General features: G+C 44.1%; 1 protein-coding gene and 1 long non-coding RNA gene across 5 annotated transcripts in view; both read right to left on the bottom strand.

The window, feature by feature from the left end:
* LOC126106847 (pyruvate carboxylase, mitochondrial) overlaps nt 1-14,161 on the bottom strand; it is a 183,017-nt gene extending 168,856 nt beyond the window's left edge. For all 4 annotated transcript variants that reach the window (XM_049913241.1, XM_049913243.1, XM_049913242.1 and 1 more), the window contains exon 1: nt 14,124-14,161. The gene's annotated coding sequence lies outside the window, so the exon portion shown is untranslated. The remainder of the gene's footprint in view (nt 1-14,123) is intronic.
* Nucleotides 14,159-18,589, bottom strand: part of LOC126106848 (uncharacterized) — a 230,451-nt gene continuing 226,020 nt past the window's right edge. The window contains exon 3 of the long non-coding RNA XR_007523398.1: nt 14,159-14,171. This is a non-coding gene — a long non-coding RNA (uncharacterized LOC126106848). The remainder of the gene's footprint in view (nt 14,172-18,589) is intronic.

Genomic DNA, 18,589 nt, shown 5'->3' with positions numbered 1-18,589 from the left:
AGTGAATTTATGAAATCGCTTCAATCATTTGTAATAGCCCTGTAATGCAATACACTTTTTTCGGAATGCAGGTTGATTCTATTCAAGTATCCAAACCACATTCTTCCCCACTCTTTTGGCTACATAACCCTATTTTTCAACATGAAGCGACTGCCTTAGGCCAGCTTACTAGGAGGTCCTGTGTGTCCGTATGGGACCACACTACAGGTCGACGTCAGCGCCAATGTCTCGCTGCTCCAATAACCTTGCGAGGTGCCGGGGCTAGCAGTGTATTTAACACTAAATTCTTCTAGAATCTACATATGTAAATGATGCTCTAAGCGCCCCCTATTCTAACTCCGACTTTTGCTGTTGCATAAGGATAAAAAAATACGCGAACTGACTCTAATCAACCCTGCCAGTGGAGTAGAAGAGAGATTGGCACCTGCAATAATTTAATTTGATAAATAAGTTAAATAAACGAAGGTTTCATTAACATAGTGAGGAATGATAGGGTTGCTCTACCGATTAACAGAATGGAAGTTCTGTCCAAAATAACAATATGATTTATTAAGACTAAACACAAAATAATAAACAAAAACACATGAAACATTTACAATACATCAAATTGGCTCAAATTGGATACTCAAACAAACGCTGTGAATGTGAAGTTGTCCCTAAACTAGATTGTGAGGATTATGACGAAGTGGTATGTGCAGCCAATTCCTTTCAACTCAAATCTTAGAGAAAACACATAGCCAACCCGACATTAATTGCTGCTACCCAAGACAGAACAAAGTTAGAAAAAGACGAACAGGCGCGCTCTGCAGAGCTCTGATTATCACCTAGGAAAATCCCTGTCTGCCGGTGCTGCGGACATACCTTACCAAACTGTCTTCTTAACTGCCAGAACACGATCTGGCGTACCGGAGGCGATGGCTGGTTGCTTCGATGTCCTCGACCGAAAGGCGAGAGCCGACTACTCACAAGAGCACCCGTACAAAACCGAACACAGAACATTCCCGCCCCCACGACAGTGGCCGTGGTTAACCGTTCCAATCAGCAACTCGAAAACCGGCGGAAAATTCCACTCCATTGCCGGAACACTACCATTCCACCAATGGAGATTCTTGGCGCCAATTTCTGCGCCGATTTTGCTACGTCACGGAGCTATGCCCTGAGTAAGCCAATCACAGTTACGATTTTGCAGAAAGCGCGGGAATTTGCCCGCCACAACTGCCTGGGTACACAAGTCATTCCCACGCCTCGCTGATAGCCGGCCAGGAAGTGTTTTCACTAAGTTTCTGCGAAGTAACGGAACCTCTAGCCCAGCCGCTACTTCAGGCCCCTGCGGGCGTGCCTCTTGACAATGTCGGCGTCTGGAAAGCATTCACACGACTCTCTCACACCCGTCGGCTTACCCTTTCCAAGTCAGCAGAGCCCGCCTGTCACCGGACCACCCGGGTGACGAGAGACGCTGCATGGGAAGTCCGCGTGTGAAGGAATAGCAACTTTCCACCGCATGCAATTAGAGAGGAGAATCGTAAGATAGAAATATGAGAGGGGGCTCATGCCACCTCTCAACCTCTTCATCATCCATGTACTGCTTCCCGCAGAGTGCATCCTCCATTGTACCAAACAGACAAGTTGAAAGGTGGGTGCGAGATCCAGTCTCTAGGGGGGGTATGAGAGTGTACAGTCCAATGAAGTTTTGTGAACTGCTCTCGGGTGCGCAGACTTGTATGAGGCTTTGCATTGTCATAAAGAAGTAGTCTGTTTGCGTTTTTGTGTCTGCGAACACGCTGAAGCCGTTTCTTGTATTTCTCGAGGATAGCGCAACACACTTCCAAGTTGGTCGTTGCACCACGAGAGACGACTCAAACAGAATAACCCTTCCAGAGTCCCAGAAGACCGTCGAAGAGGATGCGGCTATGAAATTTGTTTTCAGAGAACACGTGGTGTGTCGGCACTTCATGGATTGCCCTTTTGTTTCCGGTTCGAATTCGTGAACGCATCTTTGGTTGCCTGTAACGCAGTTCGACAAAAAGTGTCACGATTTTCCTCGTAACACACAAGAAACTCTTCACTGATGGTCCTTTGTTACTCTATACCGTTTTCTGTTAGGCGGCGAGGGACCCAGCGGCCGGACACCTTTGAGTATCCCAGTTGGTGCGAGAGTCTGTCAGCACTATTAACAGAGACGTCCAGTGTTTGTTATCCGCCGATCACCTCGAGTGAGAGTGTCCCCACGTTCCAACACTACAGGAGTCAAAGCTGTGTATAGCCGGCCGGCACGCGGGTGATCAGACGGGTTTGCGCGACCTTGTCGCAATGACGACAGACGCCTCGTCCAACGATTGTCTGTCCTTTTACTCACTGCCAGGCCTCCGTAGACATTCTGCAAACGCCTTTGAATATCTACGATGCTCTGGTTTTTAGCCAAAAGAAATTCATTGACAGCGCTCTGCTTGGAACACACCTCCATTACAGATGCCACTTTGAAGACTACGTTTAGTGCAGGCGCCTATCTGAACTTCATGAAACTAGAGGCTCCGAAGCGGGAATAATATTCCACTATACCCCGCAACGAATACCTAATTTTTTTTCAACCAAAGAAGTGGAAAAAAAAGAAAAAGTGTTGCATTACTTACTGAACATGCCCCCCCTCCCCCAAACAAACACCTATGTAATGTAAGGTGGCACGTGTCTGGGTTCTGTTCTGAACTATATGTTTCGTTTAACCTACAACAATATGAAGTAAGTGTGCCAATACTTTTTGGTGCGATTGTGCATCCTACTGCGCAACTACGCAGTGACTTGATTTTTCGTTGTTTTCGTGTTGGGTATTCTGTAACTACAAGAGAGTGCAGAACACTTCTGTTCAACGAGAAAATATGAATCACGATTATCATGCACTACATTCGTACTTCCTTTTTTAAAACTAAGTTCATTTATTAAAAAGGTTGATGCAACAAAGAAATTTGTTTCAAATTTTTGGTCATATTTCATCCTATGATGATTGTATCCTAAATGGTTCTTACTGGACAAGTTGAGAACTATCAGAGTGGATGCCCTAGTTTGGAGCCCCCCAAGCCCCCCCCCCCCTTTAATGCGACCCCGCTCATGATACATAGTCACATGGAATGACAGGCAACTTTCGCAATGTTGATGTATTCATGAAGTGAAGTTGGACTAGATTAAGGACTAGTTGCAAAGGAAACAGCTGATGACGCTAGTGTCTCGTTTGGTATCCCCGCGCGCGCGTGCCTACAACGAACGGTGGGTGCGTCGCACCTCAAATCGTTCTTCATGCGAATCTTTATATAGCGCACCACATACGTTACATGGCAAATGACAATCTTTGTTCCCTTATCAAAATTGAGACTAGTCTGTACTATTAGTGCAGGTAAGTTACTGTGCACTGAACAACTACTGAAATCTTGAGATCTGCATTTTGTTTACCAAATTTTATTTTTAATTAGTCTTATAAATCTTTGTGTTGGCCTGATATCGGGGAAATAGGAGATATATAGGTTGAATAACAGGGTGTGATGGGCTAAAAGTGAGCCCTGTGGTAGACTATTACTCAGTTTCCTTTCCTTGCTGAATTTTCCTTCCAGATGAACTCTGAAATATCTATTGTTTATCGCGGTGTTGACAGTTACAGTTTTTTCGAAGTCGAATTGTTTTTAGTAATTTGTGTATCATCCTATCTAGACTGTGTCATACACTCCTGGAAATGGAAAAAAGAACACATTGACACCGGTGTGTCAGACCCAACATACTTGCTCCGGACACTGCGAGAGGGCTGTACAAGCAATGATCACACGCACCGCACAGCGGACACACCAGGAACCGCGGTGTTGGCCGTCGAATGGCGCTAGCTGCGCAGCATTTGTGCACCGCCGCCGTCAGTGTCAGCCAGTTTGCCGTGGCATACGGAGCTCCATCGCAGTCTTTAACACTGGTAGCATGCCGCGACAGCGTGGACGTCAACCGTATGTGCAGTTGACGGACTTTGAGCGAGGGCGTATAGTGGGCATGCGGGAGGCCGGGTGGACGTACCGCCGAATTGCTCAACACGTGGGGCGTGAGGTCTCCACAGTACATCGATGTTGTCGCCAGTGGTCGGCGGAAGGTGCACGTGCCCGTCGACCTGGGACCGGACCGCAGCGACGCACGGATGCACGCCAAGACCGTAGGATCCTACGCAGTGCCGTAGGGGACCGCACCGCCACTTCCCAGCAAATTAGGGACACTGTTGCTCCTGGGGTATCGGCGAGGATCATTCGCAACCGTCTCCATGAAGCTGGGCTACGGTCCCGCACACCGTTAGGCCGTCTTCCGCTCACGCCCCAACATCGTGCAGCCCGCCTCCAGTGGTGTCGCGACAGGCGTGAATGGAGGGACGAATGGAGACGTGTCGTCTTCAGCGATGAGAGTCGCTTCTGCCTTGGTGCCAATGATGGTCGTATGCGTGTTTGGCGCCGTGCAGGTGAGCGCCACAATCAGGACTGCATACGACCGAGGCACAAAGGGCCAACACCCGGCATCATGGTGTGGGGAGCGATCTCCTACACTGGCCGTACACCACTGGTGATCGTCGAGGGGACACTGAATAGTGCACGGTACATCCAAACCGTCATCGAACCCATCGTTCTACCATTCCTAGACCGGCAAGGGAACTTGCTGTTCCAACAGGACAATGCACGTCCGCATGTATCCCGTGCCACCCAACGTGCTCTAGAAGGTGTAAGTCAACTACCCTGGCCAGCAAGATCTCCGGATCTGTCCCCCATTGAGCATGTTTGGGACTGGATGAAGCGTCGTCTCACGCGGTCTGCACGTCCAGCACGAACGCTGGTCCAACTGAGGCGCCAGGTGGAAATGGCATGGTAAGCCGTTCCACAGGACTACACCCAGCATCTCTACGATCGTCTCCATGGGAGAATAGCAGCCTGCATTGCTGCGAAAGGTGGATATACACTGTACTAGTGCCGACATTGTGCATGCTCTGTTGCCTGTGTCTATGTGCCTGTGGTTCTGTCAGTGTGATCATGTGATGTATCTGACACCAGGAATGTGTCAATAAAGTTTCCCCTTCCTGGGACAATGAATTCACGGTGTTCTTATTTCAATTTCCAGGAGTGTATATCGTGGTTAGGTCTGCGAACACAATACTAATGTCTTCACGTTTTCTTGGAAACTATTCTCTATGAAACTTGTTAGGGTAAATTCTTTGTGGGCTAAAAACCGCTTACTCAGCTGGTATATGTTACAGAACGGAGCGGCTAATTCTATTATAAATGAGCCTCTCCAAGAGTTTATAAGTACAGCTGAAAAGGGAAACTGGTTTGAAACTTTGAGGGTGATCAGCTGGTTTCCCTAGTTTCAGAATTGCCACTATTTTTGTTCGCTTCAGCTTGTAAGTAGGCTGTTTATGTTTTCTTTATGTAAGTAGGCTGTTTATGTTTTCTTATTGGCAACGTTACGTAGCGCTCTATATGAAAATCACTGGCTGTGCTGTGTGTAGTCTGTGGCCAGTTTGCATTGTTGTCAGCCATTGTAGTGTTGGGCAGCTGGATGTTAACAGCACATAGCGTTGCGCAGTTGGAGGTGAGCCGCCAGCAGTGGTGGATGTGGGGAGAGAGATGGCGGAGTTTTGAAATTTCCAATACTGGATGTCATGAACTGCTATGTATATTATGATTTTTCAACACTATTAAGGTAAATACATTGTTTGTTCTCTATTCATATCTTTCATTTGCTAACTATCCCTATCAGTAGTTAGTGCCTTCTGTAGTTTGAATCTTTTATTTAGCTGGCAATAGTGGCGCTCGCTGTATTGCAGTAGTTCGAGTAATGAAGATTTTTGTGAGGTAAGTTATTTGTGAAAGGTATAGTTTAATGTTAGTCAGGGCCATTCTTTTGTAGGGATTTTTGAAAGTCAGATTGCGTTGCGCTAAAAATATTGTGTGTCAGTTTAAGCACAGTCGTGTATAATTGTTGAAAGGGGACGTTTCAAGCTTGCTGGGCAGTGATCCATCACCTAGCATGTTGAAGCTTAACAGCCATTTTTTCACCATTATCCATGTTTATCAGAAATGATGCTACGCGGACGATATCGCTCTTGCTTGTCGAACCAAGGATCTCCGACAAGCAGTGACAGTTCTCACAGGAGATCGAGCCGTTATAAGCTATTTTAGAAAGTGGCGACTTAAACGGAGTACATGTAAAACTGGAGTATGTACCCAGGTTGGAACTTATTCACAACCGATACAAAAGAGTTACATGTTTGCCGTTGTTACTGTCCTTCAAAGTAGTCTAGTGTAGAACCCGTTGCCACGACGTGGAAGGCGTAGTATACGGTTAGCAGAGCGTGTTCTGTTGATGATGCGAATGGAGCGGTCTACTGCCTGTCGAATCTCTGCAACAGTTCTGAAGCGAATGCCACGAATGCTGTGGAATGACATGGAGAACTTCAGCAGATACCTTGCTCACATCATCCATTACGCTGGTCTTCTCAGCAGCCGAGTATTGTTCGCCGGTGTGGCTACACGGCTGCCACAGCCACTTGATCGACGTCCAATCGATCCACACTGTGCGACTAATAACTGGCACAATCGGACCAACACAGATCTGTTGGCGTCCTCTGTTGATCAACATCTGTCTACCCGCAATACACAGGAGCGAGGTCTTTCTTAGGGAATGTCGCAATCTACAGAAGAAGCTGGAATTATCCATACATGAAGACATACCAAGTCCACCGAAATAGACTCCATTAAAGAGACACACCACTACGGCAAGCAGAACAGCTAGATGCCAGTAATAGCGGGATGAGAGATCTAAGGGATCAGAACAGTCAACTTATTGAAAATCCTGAAGAGCACCATCCGGTTCCGAAAGTGTAACTGTGATGCTGGGGGCACAGAACTTGACAGTAATCTATGGATCAAATTGAACACACCTCGCGCTGGACAGGGACGATGCGCAGACTCTCCTTACAAATGGGGTGTTGCAGAGTCTCCCGTTTGTGACAGTGGGGCTACGAAACAGACAGTCATGGACATTATAGATGAATGGCCCTTGCGTTCCTATCAGAGGAGTTGGAGAGACCTCATGAAAGGTGATGATACAGCTCTTATGTGGATTAGAAACTTATTGACGTTTAGTTAGTTTCATATGTAGTCTTATTTTCGTATTTTTCTTATACACACTACTATGTGATCAAAACTATTCGCACACATGGCTGAAAATGACTTACAAGTTCGTGGCGCCCTCCATCGGAAATGCTGGAATTCAAAATGGTGTTGGCCCGCCCTTAGCCTCGATGACAGCTTCCTCTCTCGCAGGCATACGTTCTATCAGGTGATGGGGAATGACAGCCTATTCTTCACTGAGGAGTGGTATCGATGTCGGTCGGTGTGGCCTGGCACGAAGTCGGCTTCCAAAATATCCCGAAGGTATTCTGTAGGATTCAGGTCAGCACTCTGTGCAGACAAGTCCATTAAAGGAATGTTATTGTCGTGTAACCGCTCCACCTCAGGTCGTCCATTATGAACAAGTGCTCGATCGTGTTGGAAGACGCAATCGCCATCCCGGAAGTGCTCTTCGACACTGGGAAGCAAGAAGGTGCTTGCAGCATCAGTGTAGGCCTGGTCTGCGATAGTGCCACGCAAAATAACAAGGGTGCAAGCCATCTCCATGAAAGACACGACCACACCACAAAACCACGGCCTTCGAATTTTACTGTTGCCACTACACACGCTGGCAGATGACGCTCACCGGGCATTCGCCATACCCACACTCTGCCATCGGATCACCGCATTGTGTACCGTGGTTCGTCAATCCACACAACGTTTTTTCACCGTTCAATCGTCCAATGTTTACGCTCCTTACACCAAGCCAGGCGTCGTTTGGCATTTACCGGAGTGATGTGTGCCTTACGAGCAGCCGCTCGACCATGAAATCCAAGTTTTCTCAAATGGTTCAAATGTGTCTGAGCACTATGGAACTTAACATCTGAGGTCGTGAGTCCCCTATAACTTAGAACTACTTAAAGCTAACTAATTTAAGGACACAACACACATCCACGCCCGTAGCGGTCGCGCGGTTCCAGTCTGAAGCGCCTAGAACCACTCGGCCACAACCAAGTTTTCTCACCTCCCGCCTAACTGTCGTAGTACTTGAAGTGGATCCTGATGCAGTTTGGAATTCCTGCGTGATGGCCTGGATAGATGCCTGCTTATTACACATTACGACTCTCTTCAACTGTCGGCGGTCTCTTGTCAGTCAACAGACGAGGTCAGCCTATACGCTTTTGTGCTGTACGTGTCCCTTCACGTTTCCACTTCACTACCACACTGGAAACAGCGGGATGTTTAGGAGTGTGGAAATCTCGCGTACAGACGTATGACACAAATGACACCCTATCACCTGACCACGTTCGAAGTCCGTGAGTTCCGCGGAGCGCCCCATTCTGCTCTCTCATGATGTCTAATGACTACTGAGGACGCTGATATCGAGTACCTGGCAGCAGGCGGCAGCACAATGCACCGATATGAAAAACATATGTTTTAGGGGTGTTCGGATACTTTTGATCACATAGTGTACATATACTAATGTTATATACTTGGGTCTTGTAAACTGCATGTGACCCATTCGAATAAACAAATAATAGCTTTAATAGGCCTAGCCTGAAAATTACCTTTGCAGGTCGAAACTAATCGCCGGCTTAATAAAACGGAACTGTCACTGAATTACAATAAATTTATAAAATTTTCGTTGCAAGACGGCGTTGGGCGTCCGATACGCACAAAATCGTTATTCCTAATTAGAAATGTCATTTGAGTAGTAAATCCCTAGTCCTCCTCCACACCCTGTACTTTCTGCAGAGGAGACGGTAGCCACGGGGGCTGGGTAATACTTGAGGCATCTTTTTGTGCTGTCCTTGTGAAGCGAAAGCGCTTCAGAACGGCAAGCAACGTCACGTAGCTGCCGTCTGTGCCAAAACATTGGCAATCAGGAGTCTCGCGTTTCTGGCACGGAACAAGCTCTCGGCAGTTCTGAAACTGGATGCCTTGTCTAAAGCTACTCGTAAGTTCCCCGTCAACGTCGCTTACAGTAGGTCGACAATGTGGCTTTTTTCTCCTTTTTTTGTTGCGAGTCTTTAGGTCTTTCGGTGGCCCACATTTCCTGTCTCGTGCTAATCTCTACGTAACTGCTACACCGAACACGGTGAAACCGATCTTCACCGACAATATTTCGGAATACGATCAAGACCATTTTCTGGGTAGCATCCGCTAGCTCTTTACCAACTTCATTTTGTTTCATTCCTTAGCTCCTTTTATCTTTGTATCTTAGAGTTGCCATCCGTCCCGATATATCGGGACCGTCACTGTTAAGGTCGTCCTTGTCCCAACACCCCCAATGGACCCAATTTTCTCCAGACTTTGCAAAATACTGTTACGAGCTTGGATCAAGTGCTGAAGATCTGTTTAACGCAACATGTAAATGCAGCCCCAGTTTGATCCCTGTCAACAACTTTATGTTGACAAGGTCGTCTCACAGATGGTGTTGCACGTATCGACGATGTAAGCACGTTCTAGACCTGGCGCCATCATTCGAAAAAACTACGAGACTTCTCCATAGCGCGACGCTGGAACTCTAACAAGGGAACCTCCCCATCGCACCCCCCCAGATTTAGTTATAAGTTGGCACAGTGGACAGGCCTTGAAAAACTGAACACAGATCAATCGAGAAAACAGGAAGAAGTTGTGTGGAACTAGGAAAAATAAGCAAAATATACAAACTGAGTAGTCCATGCGCAAGATAGGCAACATCAAGGAGAGTATGAGCTGAGGCGCACCGTGGTCCCGTGGTTAGCGTGATCAGCTGTGTAACAAGAGGTCCTTGGTTCAACTCTTCCCTGGAGTGAAAAGTTTATTTTTTTATTTTCAGACATTTATCAAAGTTCAAGCTCTCACACATAATCAACTTCGCTCTCCAAAATTCCAGGACATGTTCAGATTTGCTTGGACATATGCAGGATTTGACGGTCTACACACGGAAAAATTTGAAAACGTTAAAAACATGTTTTGACAGAGCACAGAGAAAACTGTGCGACTGTGAAACTGTTGCACTCATTTGTTGCAGTTTATGTGACAAACTCTTATGTTTTCATCACTTTTTTGGGAGTGATCATCACATCCACGAGAAAACCTAAATCGGGCAAGGTAGAAGAATCTTTTTACCCATTCGCCAAGTGTACAAGTTAGGTGGGTCGACAACATGTTCTTGTCATGTGACTCACATGCCGTCACCAGTGTCGTATAGAATATATCAGACGTGTTTTCCTGTGGAGGAATCGGTTGACCTATGACCTTGCGATCAAAAGTTTTCGGTTCCCATTGGAGAGGCACGTCCTTTCGTCTACTAATCGCACGGTTTTGCGGTGCGGTCGCAAAACACAGACACTAAACTAATTACAGTGAACAGAGACCTCAATGAACGAACGATAGATCATAACTTGGCGAAAATAAAGAAAGTAAAATTTTCACTCGAGGGAAGTCTTGAACCAAGGACCTCTCCTTCCGCAGCTGCTCACGCTAACCACGGGACCACGACACTCCTGAGCGCATATTATCCTTGATGTTGCCTATCTCGCACATGGACTACTCAGTTTGTATATTTTGTTTATTTTTTTCATAGTTCCACACAACTTCTTCCTGTTCAGTTTTTCAAGGCCTATCCACTGTGCCAACTTAGAACTAAATCTGAGGGGGGTGCGATGGGGAGGTTCCCTTGTAAGCAGCGCTACGCGGAAGAAACTGGCAGTTATCATTTGAACAGCGGTCTAATAAGACGATTCTTTCTAAACGTAATACGAACAACGGGTGCAAGTTAGTAATGTCTGACGTGTTTGCTGTGGGTATATAGGATATGGAGAGTATAGTGACGTGTACTTATGACTAAAGTGTTACTGTCGACTGTTTCCGACTAATAAACTTATCGAAGCTTACGAAAATGCCTGCGGCTGGAAAGGAAAAGTGTTTTTTGCCAAGGATGGATGTACGGATGAGGAAGCGTTATGTAGATTTGTAGTAACTGTTTCGACTCAGTAACTCACGGAGGTAAGACAGATGTGAGGCATCATATTTCTACCAAGAATCATACAAATAGATTCGCAGTAGGATCTTTATCAACGCCTGTTTCTACATTTATGATTAAACAACTCTGTCAGGAAGACTTGCTCAAAATTGAAGAACAGTTTTATAAAGTCGTCTAACATCATCAATCCTTGTTCTCTTGATTGTACCGTAAAACTAAATGCCGCAATCTAACCTGATTTCAACATCGCTGCAAAGCAGTCTACAGCCAGGAACAAAGCTGCAGCGATTATCAAAAATATTCTCGCACCACATGCCGTGTCCGAATGCACAAAACAATTGCGAGATGGTTCATTTTGCGGTGTAGGCATCGACGCATCGCACCACAAGGCAGAAAAGACGCTACCTTTACTTGTTCAATACTGTACTGAAACCGACTGAATCGAACAGGAGCTGTTGAAGTTTGATTAGCTGAATAACGAAACATCGGAGACAATTCCAGTTTTGTCTAGATAACTTAATGCAACTGCAAATTTTGTTAGCCAAATTAATCGCTTTTTCTGGTGACAACAGCAATACCAACTTCGGAGGGCTTCATCAACACGGCCAGCCGAATGAGTTTCGCGAAATTAAAAAAGAACTAGGAAAAATGTAGAAGGAATTAGATTATCCATAAGAAATATATCAACCACTGCTGGAGTCCTAGGTGTCGACATCGAAATAATCATTAAAATATTTATTTTTCAATATACACGGTAAGGACAGAAGCTGAAAGAGTTCTGCTTATAAGTTGATTTCAATCCACAGAAAAAAACAAGATGGCTGTCGTTAATATCCGCAGTTGAAAGAGTTCTTAAGTTTTGGATTCCGTTAAAACAATTTTTTGACGCAGAAGACAGGCCACCTAAAATAATTTCAAATTTTTTCAGTAGTCCGATCAATGAAATTTACTTCATGTTCCAGCGGTCAAACTTGGCTGTGTTTGAAGAGACATCTAAAAAGCTTGGAGAAGAATAAAATCTTGATAATTGAAATGAGAAATATAACAATCTACACCCGAACAGGTATGATTGAAAGGAAAACTGTCAATTTTATTGGCACGCAAACCAAGATTAATTTGAACAAATTAAAGAATGAGAACCCTAACAAAAAATAATTAATTCGATTTCTAAATTTGAGGAAGGGACAATGTCTTTCTATGCCATAGCATTTGATTACTTAGAGAAATGGGTTATTTCTTTTAATAAATTTCAAGTATTTGATAGGATGACGCTATCTGAAATCCCAGACTTAGTGACGGCTGAAATCTGCGGAACAAGTGCAAGCGGGAGAAAGTCAGTGAAAAGAAATTCAAAGTTGTTACGATGCCACATATGACCACCCATTAGGAATAAAAAACTACTAAATGTCAAAAATACCTGTGTAAAATCCAGTCCATTGACAATAAGGTATGTCTTGACTGTGATTAAGGAAAGTAAGTGCTCTGCTGATTCGTGGATGTACCTACAGTCATAATTGAAAATCATTGTTTATTTTTTCTTTGTAGTTTATTTCCGAACATAGCTGAAGTAGATTTTCTCCGATTTTTAAGTTAATTCCAGAAACTCTGTTGAAAATACCAATACTAATTTATGGTGAACACGGAATAAATTGTTAATTGTCAGGATCGCTAAAATCTTTTATTCATACAGTTTCGGCAAATTCCCTGTGTCATCTTCGGATCTATGTTTACGCCATGATGTAAACACAGATCCGAAGATGGCAACACGGAATTGCCGAAACTGGTCATCTATATGAATAAAAGATTTTAGCGATCTTGGCAATTGAGAATTTATTCAGTGTCCATAATACCAATTATCGACCCCACGCTGATGGCGTCAGAAGAGTAAGTTTATGTAAGGGCCTCGACTATTGGTAAGATATTTATTTTTTGATAAAGAATGATTTTTTATAAATAGCAGCCTTTCTTTTATTGATTCTTTAACAACAGTTTAGAGAAACACAGAAGTAAATAAGTTTCAGATGGTTTATATTTTTCCGTTTGAAAAATCCTCAATGTGTGGGTTGGAATCATCATCATCATCATCATCATCATCATCATCATCGGCGCCTATATATTTCCGCGACGTCTTACAGGATAAACTTACCTTCAGTTTTTTAGACATGAACCGCTTCATTTACGTGATGAAGTACCTCTAGACATCCAACGAATGTTACTTTTGAATACATTGTGGGAGTGAACAGTGATCAATGTGTTACAAATATTTACTATCAAAACCATTCTTGATCACCATTTATTTATTACGGTGACCGGTTTCGACCTTTACTGTGGTCAACTTCAGACCAATGAGCAAGAACCACCTCCTGGTGGTAAATCACTATTCTTACTCATTGGTCTGGAGATGACCACAGTAATGGTCGAAACTGGTCACTGTAATAAATAAATTGTGATCAAGACTGGTTTTGATAGTAAAAATCCAACCAATGTCATTTATGCACGCCGGTGCTCCGTCTCGCCTTCTACGGATAGATCGCCAGTATTTCCATAACCAGTTACTAAGGACGTGGACTTGTCGATGGGGATCCAGTGTACAGATCGCCAGATCTGAATCCAATGTTTTTTTCAGTTTTTTCTTTCGCGATGCTTAAAATCCTTGGTGCATCCCGTACCCAATGTCCTGAGAGAGCCTATCCAAAAGGGATTTAACTTAATGCGGAATACACCAGGCGTTTTCCATGACGTACGGAAAAGTCATGTATGGAAGCAGGAAGTCGTCACTTCAAGCTATTTCTGTAGATACAAGTGTGTCTGGTAAGTAACAGTTTTGGGCCACAAATAATAAGTAATTCCATATGGCACTGACGAAGGATTTTCTTACGCTTTTCCATATGAACTTCCTGTAATGTTTTCATGTCACGAATAAATCCCTAAAGTTTGACGTATTTTTATACGTATCATGTATGAACACTGCATTACTCCGTGTGGCGCACAGCACACTCACTTGCTGCTGTAACGGCCACTACGAGGGTACATACCTGCTGTGATGTGTGTGTGGCGATGTTCAACGACCGGACGCGCTGAATCTGTAACACAGATAAACACACATCAGGACAGTCGTTTAGGGGGAACTTAGTTCAGTAACTCATTCGATACATATAAAATGTATGATAACCAACATTAACTACACTGACGGAGAAAAATATCCCAACACCAAGCAGTGCGAAATAGAAGTTGGTAGGCGTGTTTGTACAACTGAAAGATGACGTCAACTCAAATTTCGAGCCAGTCGCATAAAAGTAGAGCTAGTACGCCGCTGTGAGGATGCAAATCAGGTTTGTTTCGAATGCGCGCTTTAACAGTCGACAGCGTTAGTTGCCTGTGAGATTGCACGTGGTGAGCTGACGTTAGTCGAGAATGCTTTTAAGGCGACAAAAACGCCATTATCAACACCTCAGTGTGTTTGAAAGAGGTCGTTTAACATAGCTGGATGTTCCTCCTTCGATACTGCAGAAAGACTTGGCAGGAATGTGGTCACAGAACACGGGAAGGTACGGTCGCAAGACGACTGGGTTACAGCCATGTGTCACAAACGAGAGGGAAGGCCATCGTGTTCGGCGTATGGCTGGAGCATCGCACTGCATCTGCAGCAGCAACTTGAGTGGCAGCTGGCACCGCAGCGACACAACGAAACAGGTTACTTCAAGGGCGGCTCCTAGTCAGACATCCTGAAGCGTTCATTCCATCGATATTTTTATATTGGCAATACATCGATATCGAGATGGCAATATCGAGTGCCCATATTTTTATTTTACATTGTATTTTTTCGCAACTTCCGGTAAAATTCTGAAAATTTTAACTCAACTAGCGTGTTATCTCTTCACATCGGCAGCATCAAAAACAGCTGCTGAAAATTATGAACAAAAATTTAAGCGACAATATTGGTCTTTATGAACAAAAATTTAAACGACAATATTGGTCTTTGCTGTGGACGGAGACGTGTGAGAGAAAATGCGTAACTGGCGCTACTAACAGAAACTAGAACGTTTAACTTCACCACGCAATTTTGACACTACAAATGCTACGTCGCTGTCGTTGGCAGAAATGAAAAAAAAAAAAAAAAAAAAACAGGGAAGTCGACATGAACTGTTCCCGGACAAGTCCGATATGTGACGAAACCGTGCGACGGACCCATCGGGCATCGTTTATTCTGGCACTTACAAGCAGTTACCACAGTTAAAGTTGTTATCGCCAAGCGTGAATGTGCATCCTTTTCCTTTCAATTCTTGCTCGAAGGGGAATAAGCAGGTAGCTAGCTTGTTGATATACAGAAAATCTAATTATATCAATACTTACATATACAGTTCTAAAACTGACACTATATTTACAATGTGAAGCCGATATTTTTATAGGCCAGTAGGTCGATTTTTTAGGTCGATCTGTGGGTGCTTTTTCGATGTATATAGTGCTGACAATATCTTTTTAAATAACGATATATCGGATTCGCCATATTTTTAAAAATATCAACAGTTCTAGTACAAAGTGTGACTTTTAGAAAAGCGCACTGTCGTACTATCTGCCGAATAGAGAGTCACTAAGGGTAAGAGGAATGTATACGCACTCACGCGACACTGGGAAGGCAACAAGAGTTTGAATTCTGAAAATTTTCGTATACTTCTTAGAAATGACAAGAATACGCTTTCAGCTGAGTCCGGTATGAATGAGAGACTAAGATTTTAGTGTTGACAAACGGGACGTCACATAATTACCGCGGAATATTGGGAGTTTATATGTGCAAGTACACACTGCCGATTGGCCTAGTGACTGGTAATTCAGAGGATACAGAACTGAGAATTTTGATTCAAGAACTTCCAAAATATATGCGAGTCTAAACAGATGAAATATACTGCCTTAGTGGAACCCTGTTACTGTCCTGTAAATTATTAGCCAACTAAGATCACTTACCAGCTTCGGTCCCCCTTCATTCTTGTTTCTCATTTTTTCCAAAACCCATCTTCTGCCCACGTTGTCTTTTCCTTTCTTCTGTCCATACTGTTCCTCATTTCTTTTTTTTACCTTGAATGCCTTCTACATACTGTACTTTACTCTTAAATAGGTTTCTTTCTGTTATTTCCGATCCGTTGAAGATGTTTGCTTCTAGTGCTCTTCTTATTTTATCAATCCATGTATTGCCTAGTCTTTCTCTAGAAATACAGGAATATTTGAGTCTCATTCATTCGATAGAGACGTTCAGAGAAGGTTAATCTTCGCTTTGCCATTACTTCCGATATTTTATCTATATTAGCCATCCGTAGTTTCTATTGCTCCTGTTACTTTTCTAACGATACGTTTTTCGTGTACTTCTATTCTGTCCAGCTTACTGTTCAGCATTCATTCACATGCTTATAAACTTTCTGGTCTTGCCGCTGGTATTTCAGTTTCGTTTTGTATATATGCATTTCCTGTAGTAGATTTTTTTTTGCCAAACCTTATGTTCTTTTCGTTTTATTAACTGTAACGTCTACCGCAAATTTGTCAAGTCGATTTTCTTGTATAGTTACTCAAACATATTTGAATTTACTAACTATATTTTATCTGGGTTTTTTAATGCCTTTCGATGCATTTTTTTATATATATTTGTCAGGAACTGTTTTTCAGCTGGATTTTTGAGACCAGTGCTTTTTTTCAGAAAACTTGAGTAACTGGTTGTATCATTTTCTGAAAGTGTTGCAAAATCGTCTGCGAAAGTCAGGCAGTTCACCTAATTCCATTTGTTTTCCTTCTCAGAATTAGAGGATTGATTTCTGTGTGTGTTTATTTTTTTTTTTTCTTTCTTCAGATTCTGATTGACTACTTCCTGACATGGCAAAACCGGTAATGAAACTATTTGAGAGCCCTGGGACGAGCACATAGTAGTAGAAAATAACTGTGTTCGTAACTTACGGAAAATTGTTTATTACATCCTACACCCGTTTAGCGTACAGAGATTATACATGATGTACGGGAGCGGCGTGGTGTGTTGCTGAACTCTCAATTAACGCAAAGATAAGTTTCTTTGATAAAATGTAATTGAATAATATTCTCTCCCGCTCTCTCTCCCTCCCTCCCCCCTTCCCTTAAAATTGTGTATACCCAATTATTTCATCAGGATGAGAGACGTGCAAGCATTCACTATCACAGAATAATACTCGACACAAACGATGTACTGCTGGCGCTAAGCTGTTCCTGGAAAGCCATCACGAAGGATGACAGTGGAATACACACGAGGAAAGCAGAGCGCTTAGGATGTTATGAAACGATACGGCTCTCCCCCCCCCCCCCCTCCCTCCCAACATACTACAGTAAGTCCCCCCGGGCGGGAGCTATCTCTCTGCCCATGCAACGATGTCCAAACAAGTCCGGCTCGTTGTGAAAGCGTGTGGCACGGTGCCTGTCCTACAAGGAAGAGAGACGCGGAATCCGGCGTTACGGTTATAACACTAGGAGGAAGTTCTGTCACAGCGGCGAGGCGTCTCACCCGGAAGCTACCACAAGACCACATGGGCGGGCGCACAAAGTTAGGAAAGACTGGTTGCTTGGGGTTACGGGAGTAAACAGCGAGGTCCTTGGTTTCTCGGTCAAAACACAGTTCATCTCGAAATAACGTTAAGAGAAATACAAGTACAGGGATACTAGTATAAATGTAAAAAACACGCAGATAGGTGTGGGAGACCCCTCGTCTGCTCCGCAGTACGAACTGCCCCGACCCCTAAACAGGGCTGCTCCACTGAAGCGCCAAAGAAATTGGTATAGGCATGCGTTTTCAAATGTGTGTGTGAAATCTTATGGGACTTAACTGCGAAGGTCATCAGTCCCTAAGCCTACACACAACTTATCCTAAATTGTCCTAATGACAAACACACACACACACACACACACACACACACACACACACACACCCATGCCCGAGGGAGGACTCGAACCTCCGCCGGGACCAGCCGCACAGTCCATGACTGCAGCGCCCTAGACCGCTCGCGTTTTCAAACACAGACAGATGTAAACAGGGAGAACACGGCGCCGCGGTCGGCAACGCCTATATAAGACAAGTGTCTGGCATAGTTCTTAGATCAGTTACTGCTGCTACAGTGGCAGGTTATCAAGATTTAAGTGGGTTTGAACGTGGTGTTACAGTCGGCGCACGAGCGATGGGACACAGCGTCTCCGAGGTAGCGATGAAATCGGGATTTTCTCGTACGACCATTTCACGAGTGTACCGTGAATATCAGTAATCTGGTAAAACATCGAATCTGCGACGTCGCTGTGCCCGGAAAATTGAAGAGAATCGTGCATCGTGACAGAAATGCAACCCTCCCACAAATTGCTACAGGTTTCAATGCTGGGCCATCAACATGTAAATGTAAATGTCGTGAAAGGGAAGCAGTGGTTGGGAAAGGAGTTCAACATGGTTGTAGCCTCTCCCCGATGTTATTCAATCTGTATATTGAGCAAGCAGTAAAGGAAACGA

This window comes from Schistocerca cancellata, chromosome 10, assembly GCF_023864275.1.
Source record: "Schistocerca cancellata isolate TAMUIC-IGC-003103 chromosome 10, iqSchCanc2.1, whole genome shotgun sequence".
Taxonomy (NCBI): Eukaryota; Metazoa; Arthropoda; class Insecta; order Orthoptera; family Acrididae; genus Schistocerca; species Schistocerca cancellata.
The sequence above is the reverse complement of the archived record's forward strand: the minus strand, read 5'-3'. Positions and strand labels throughout refer to the sequence as shown.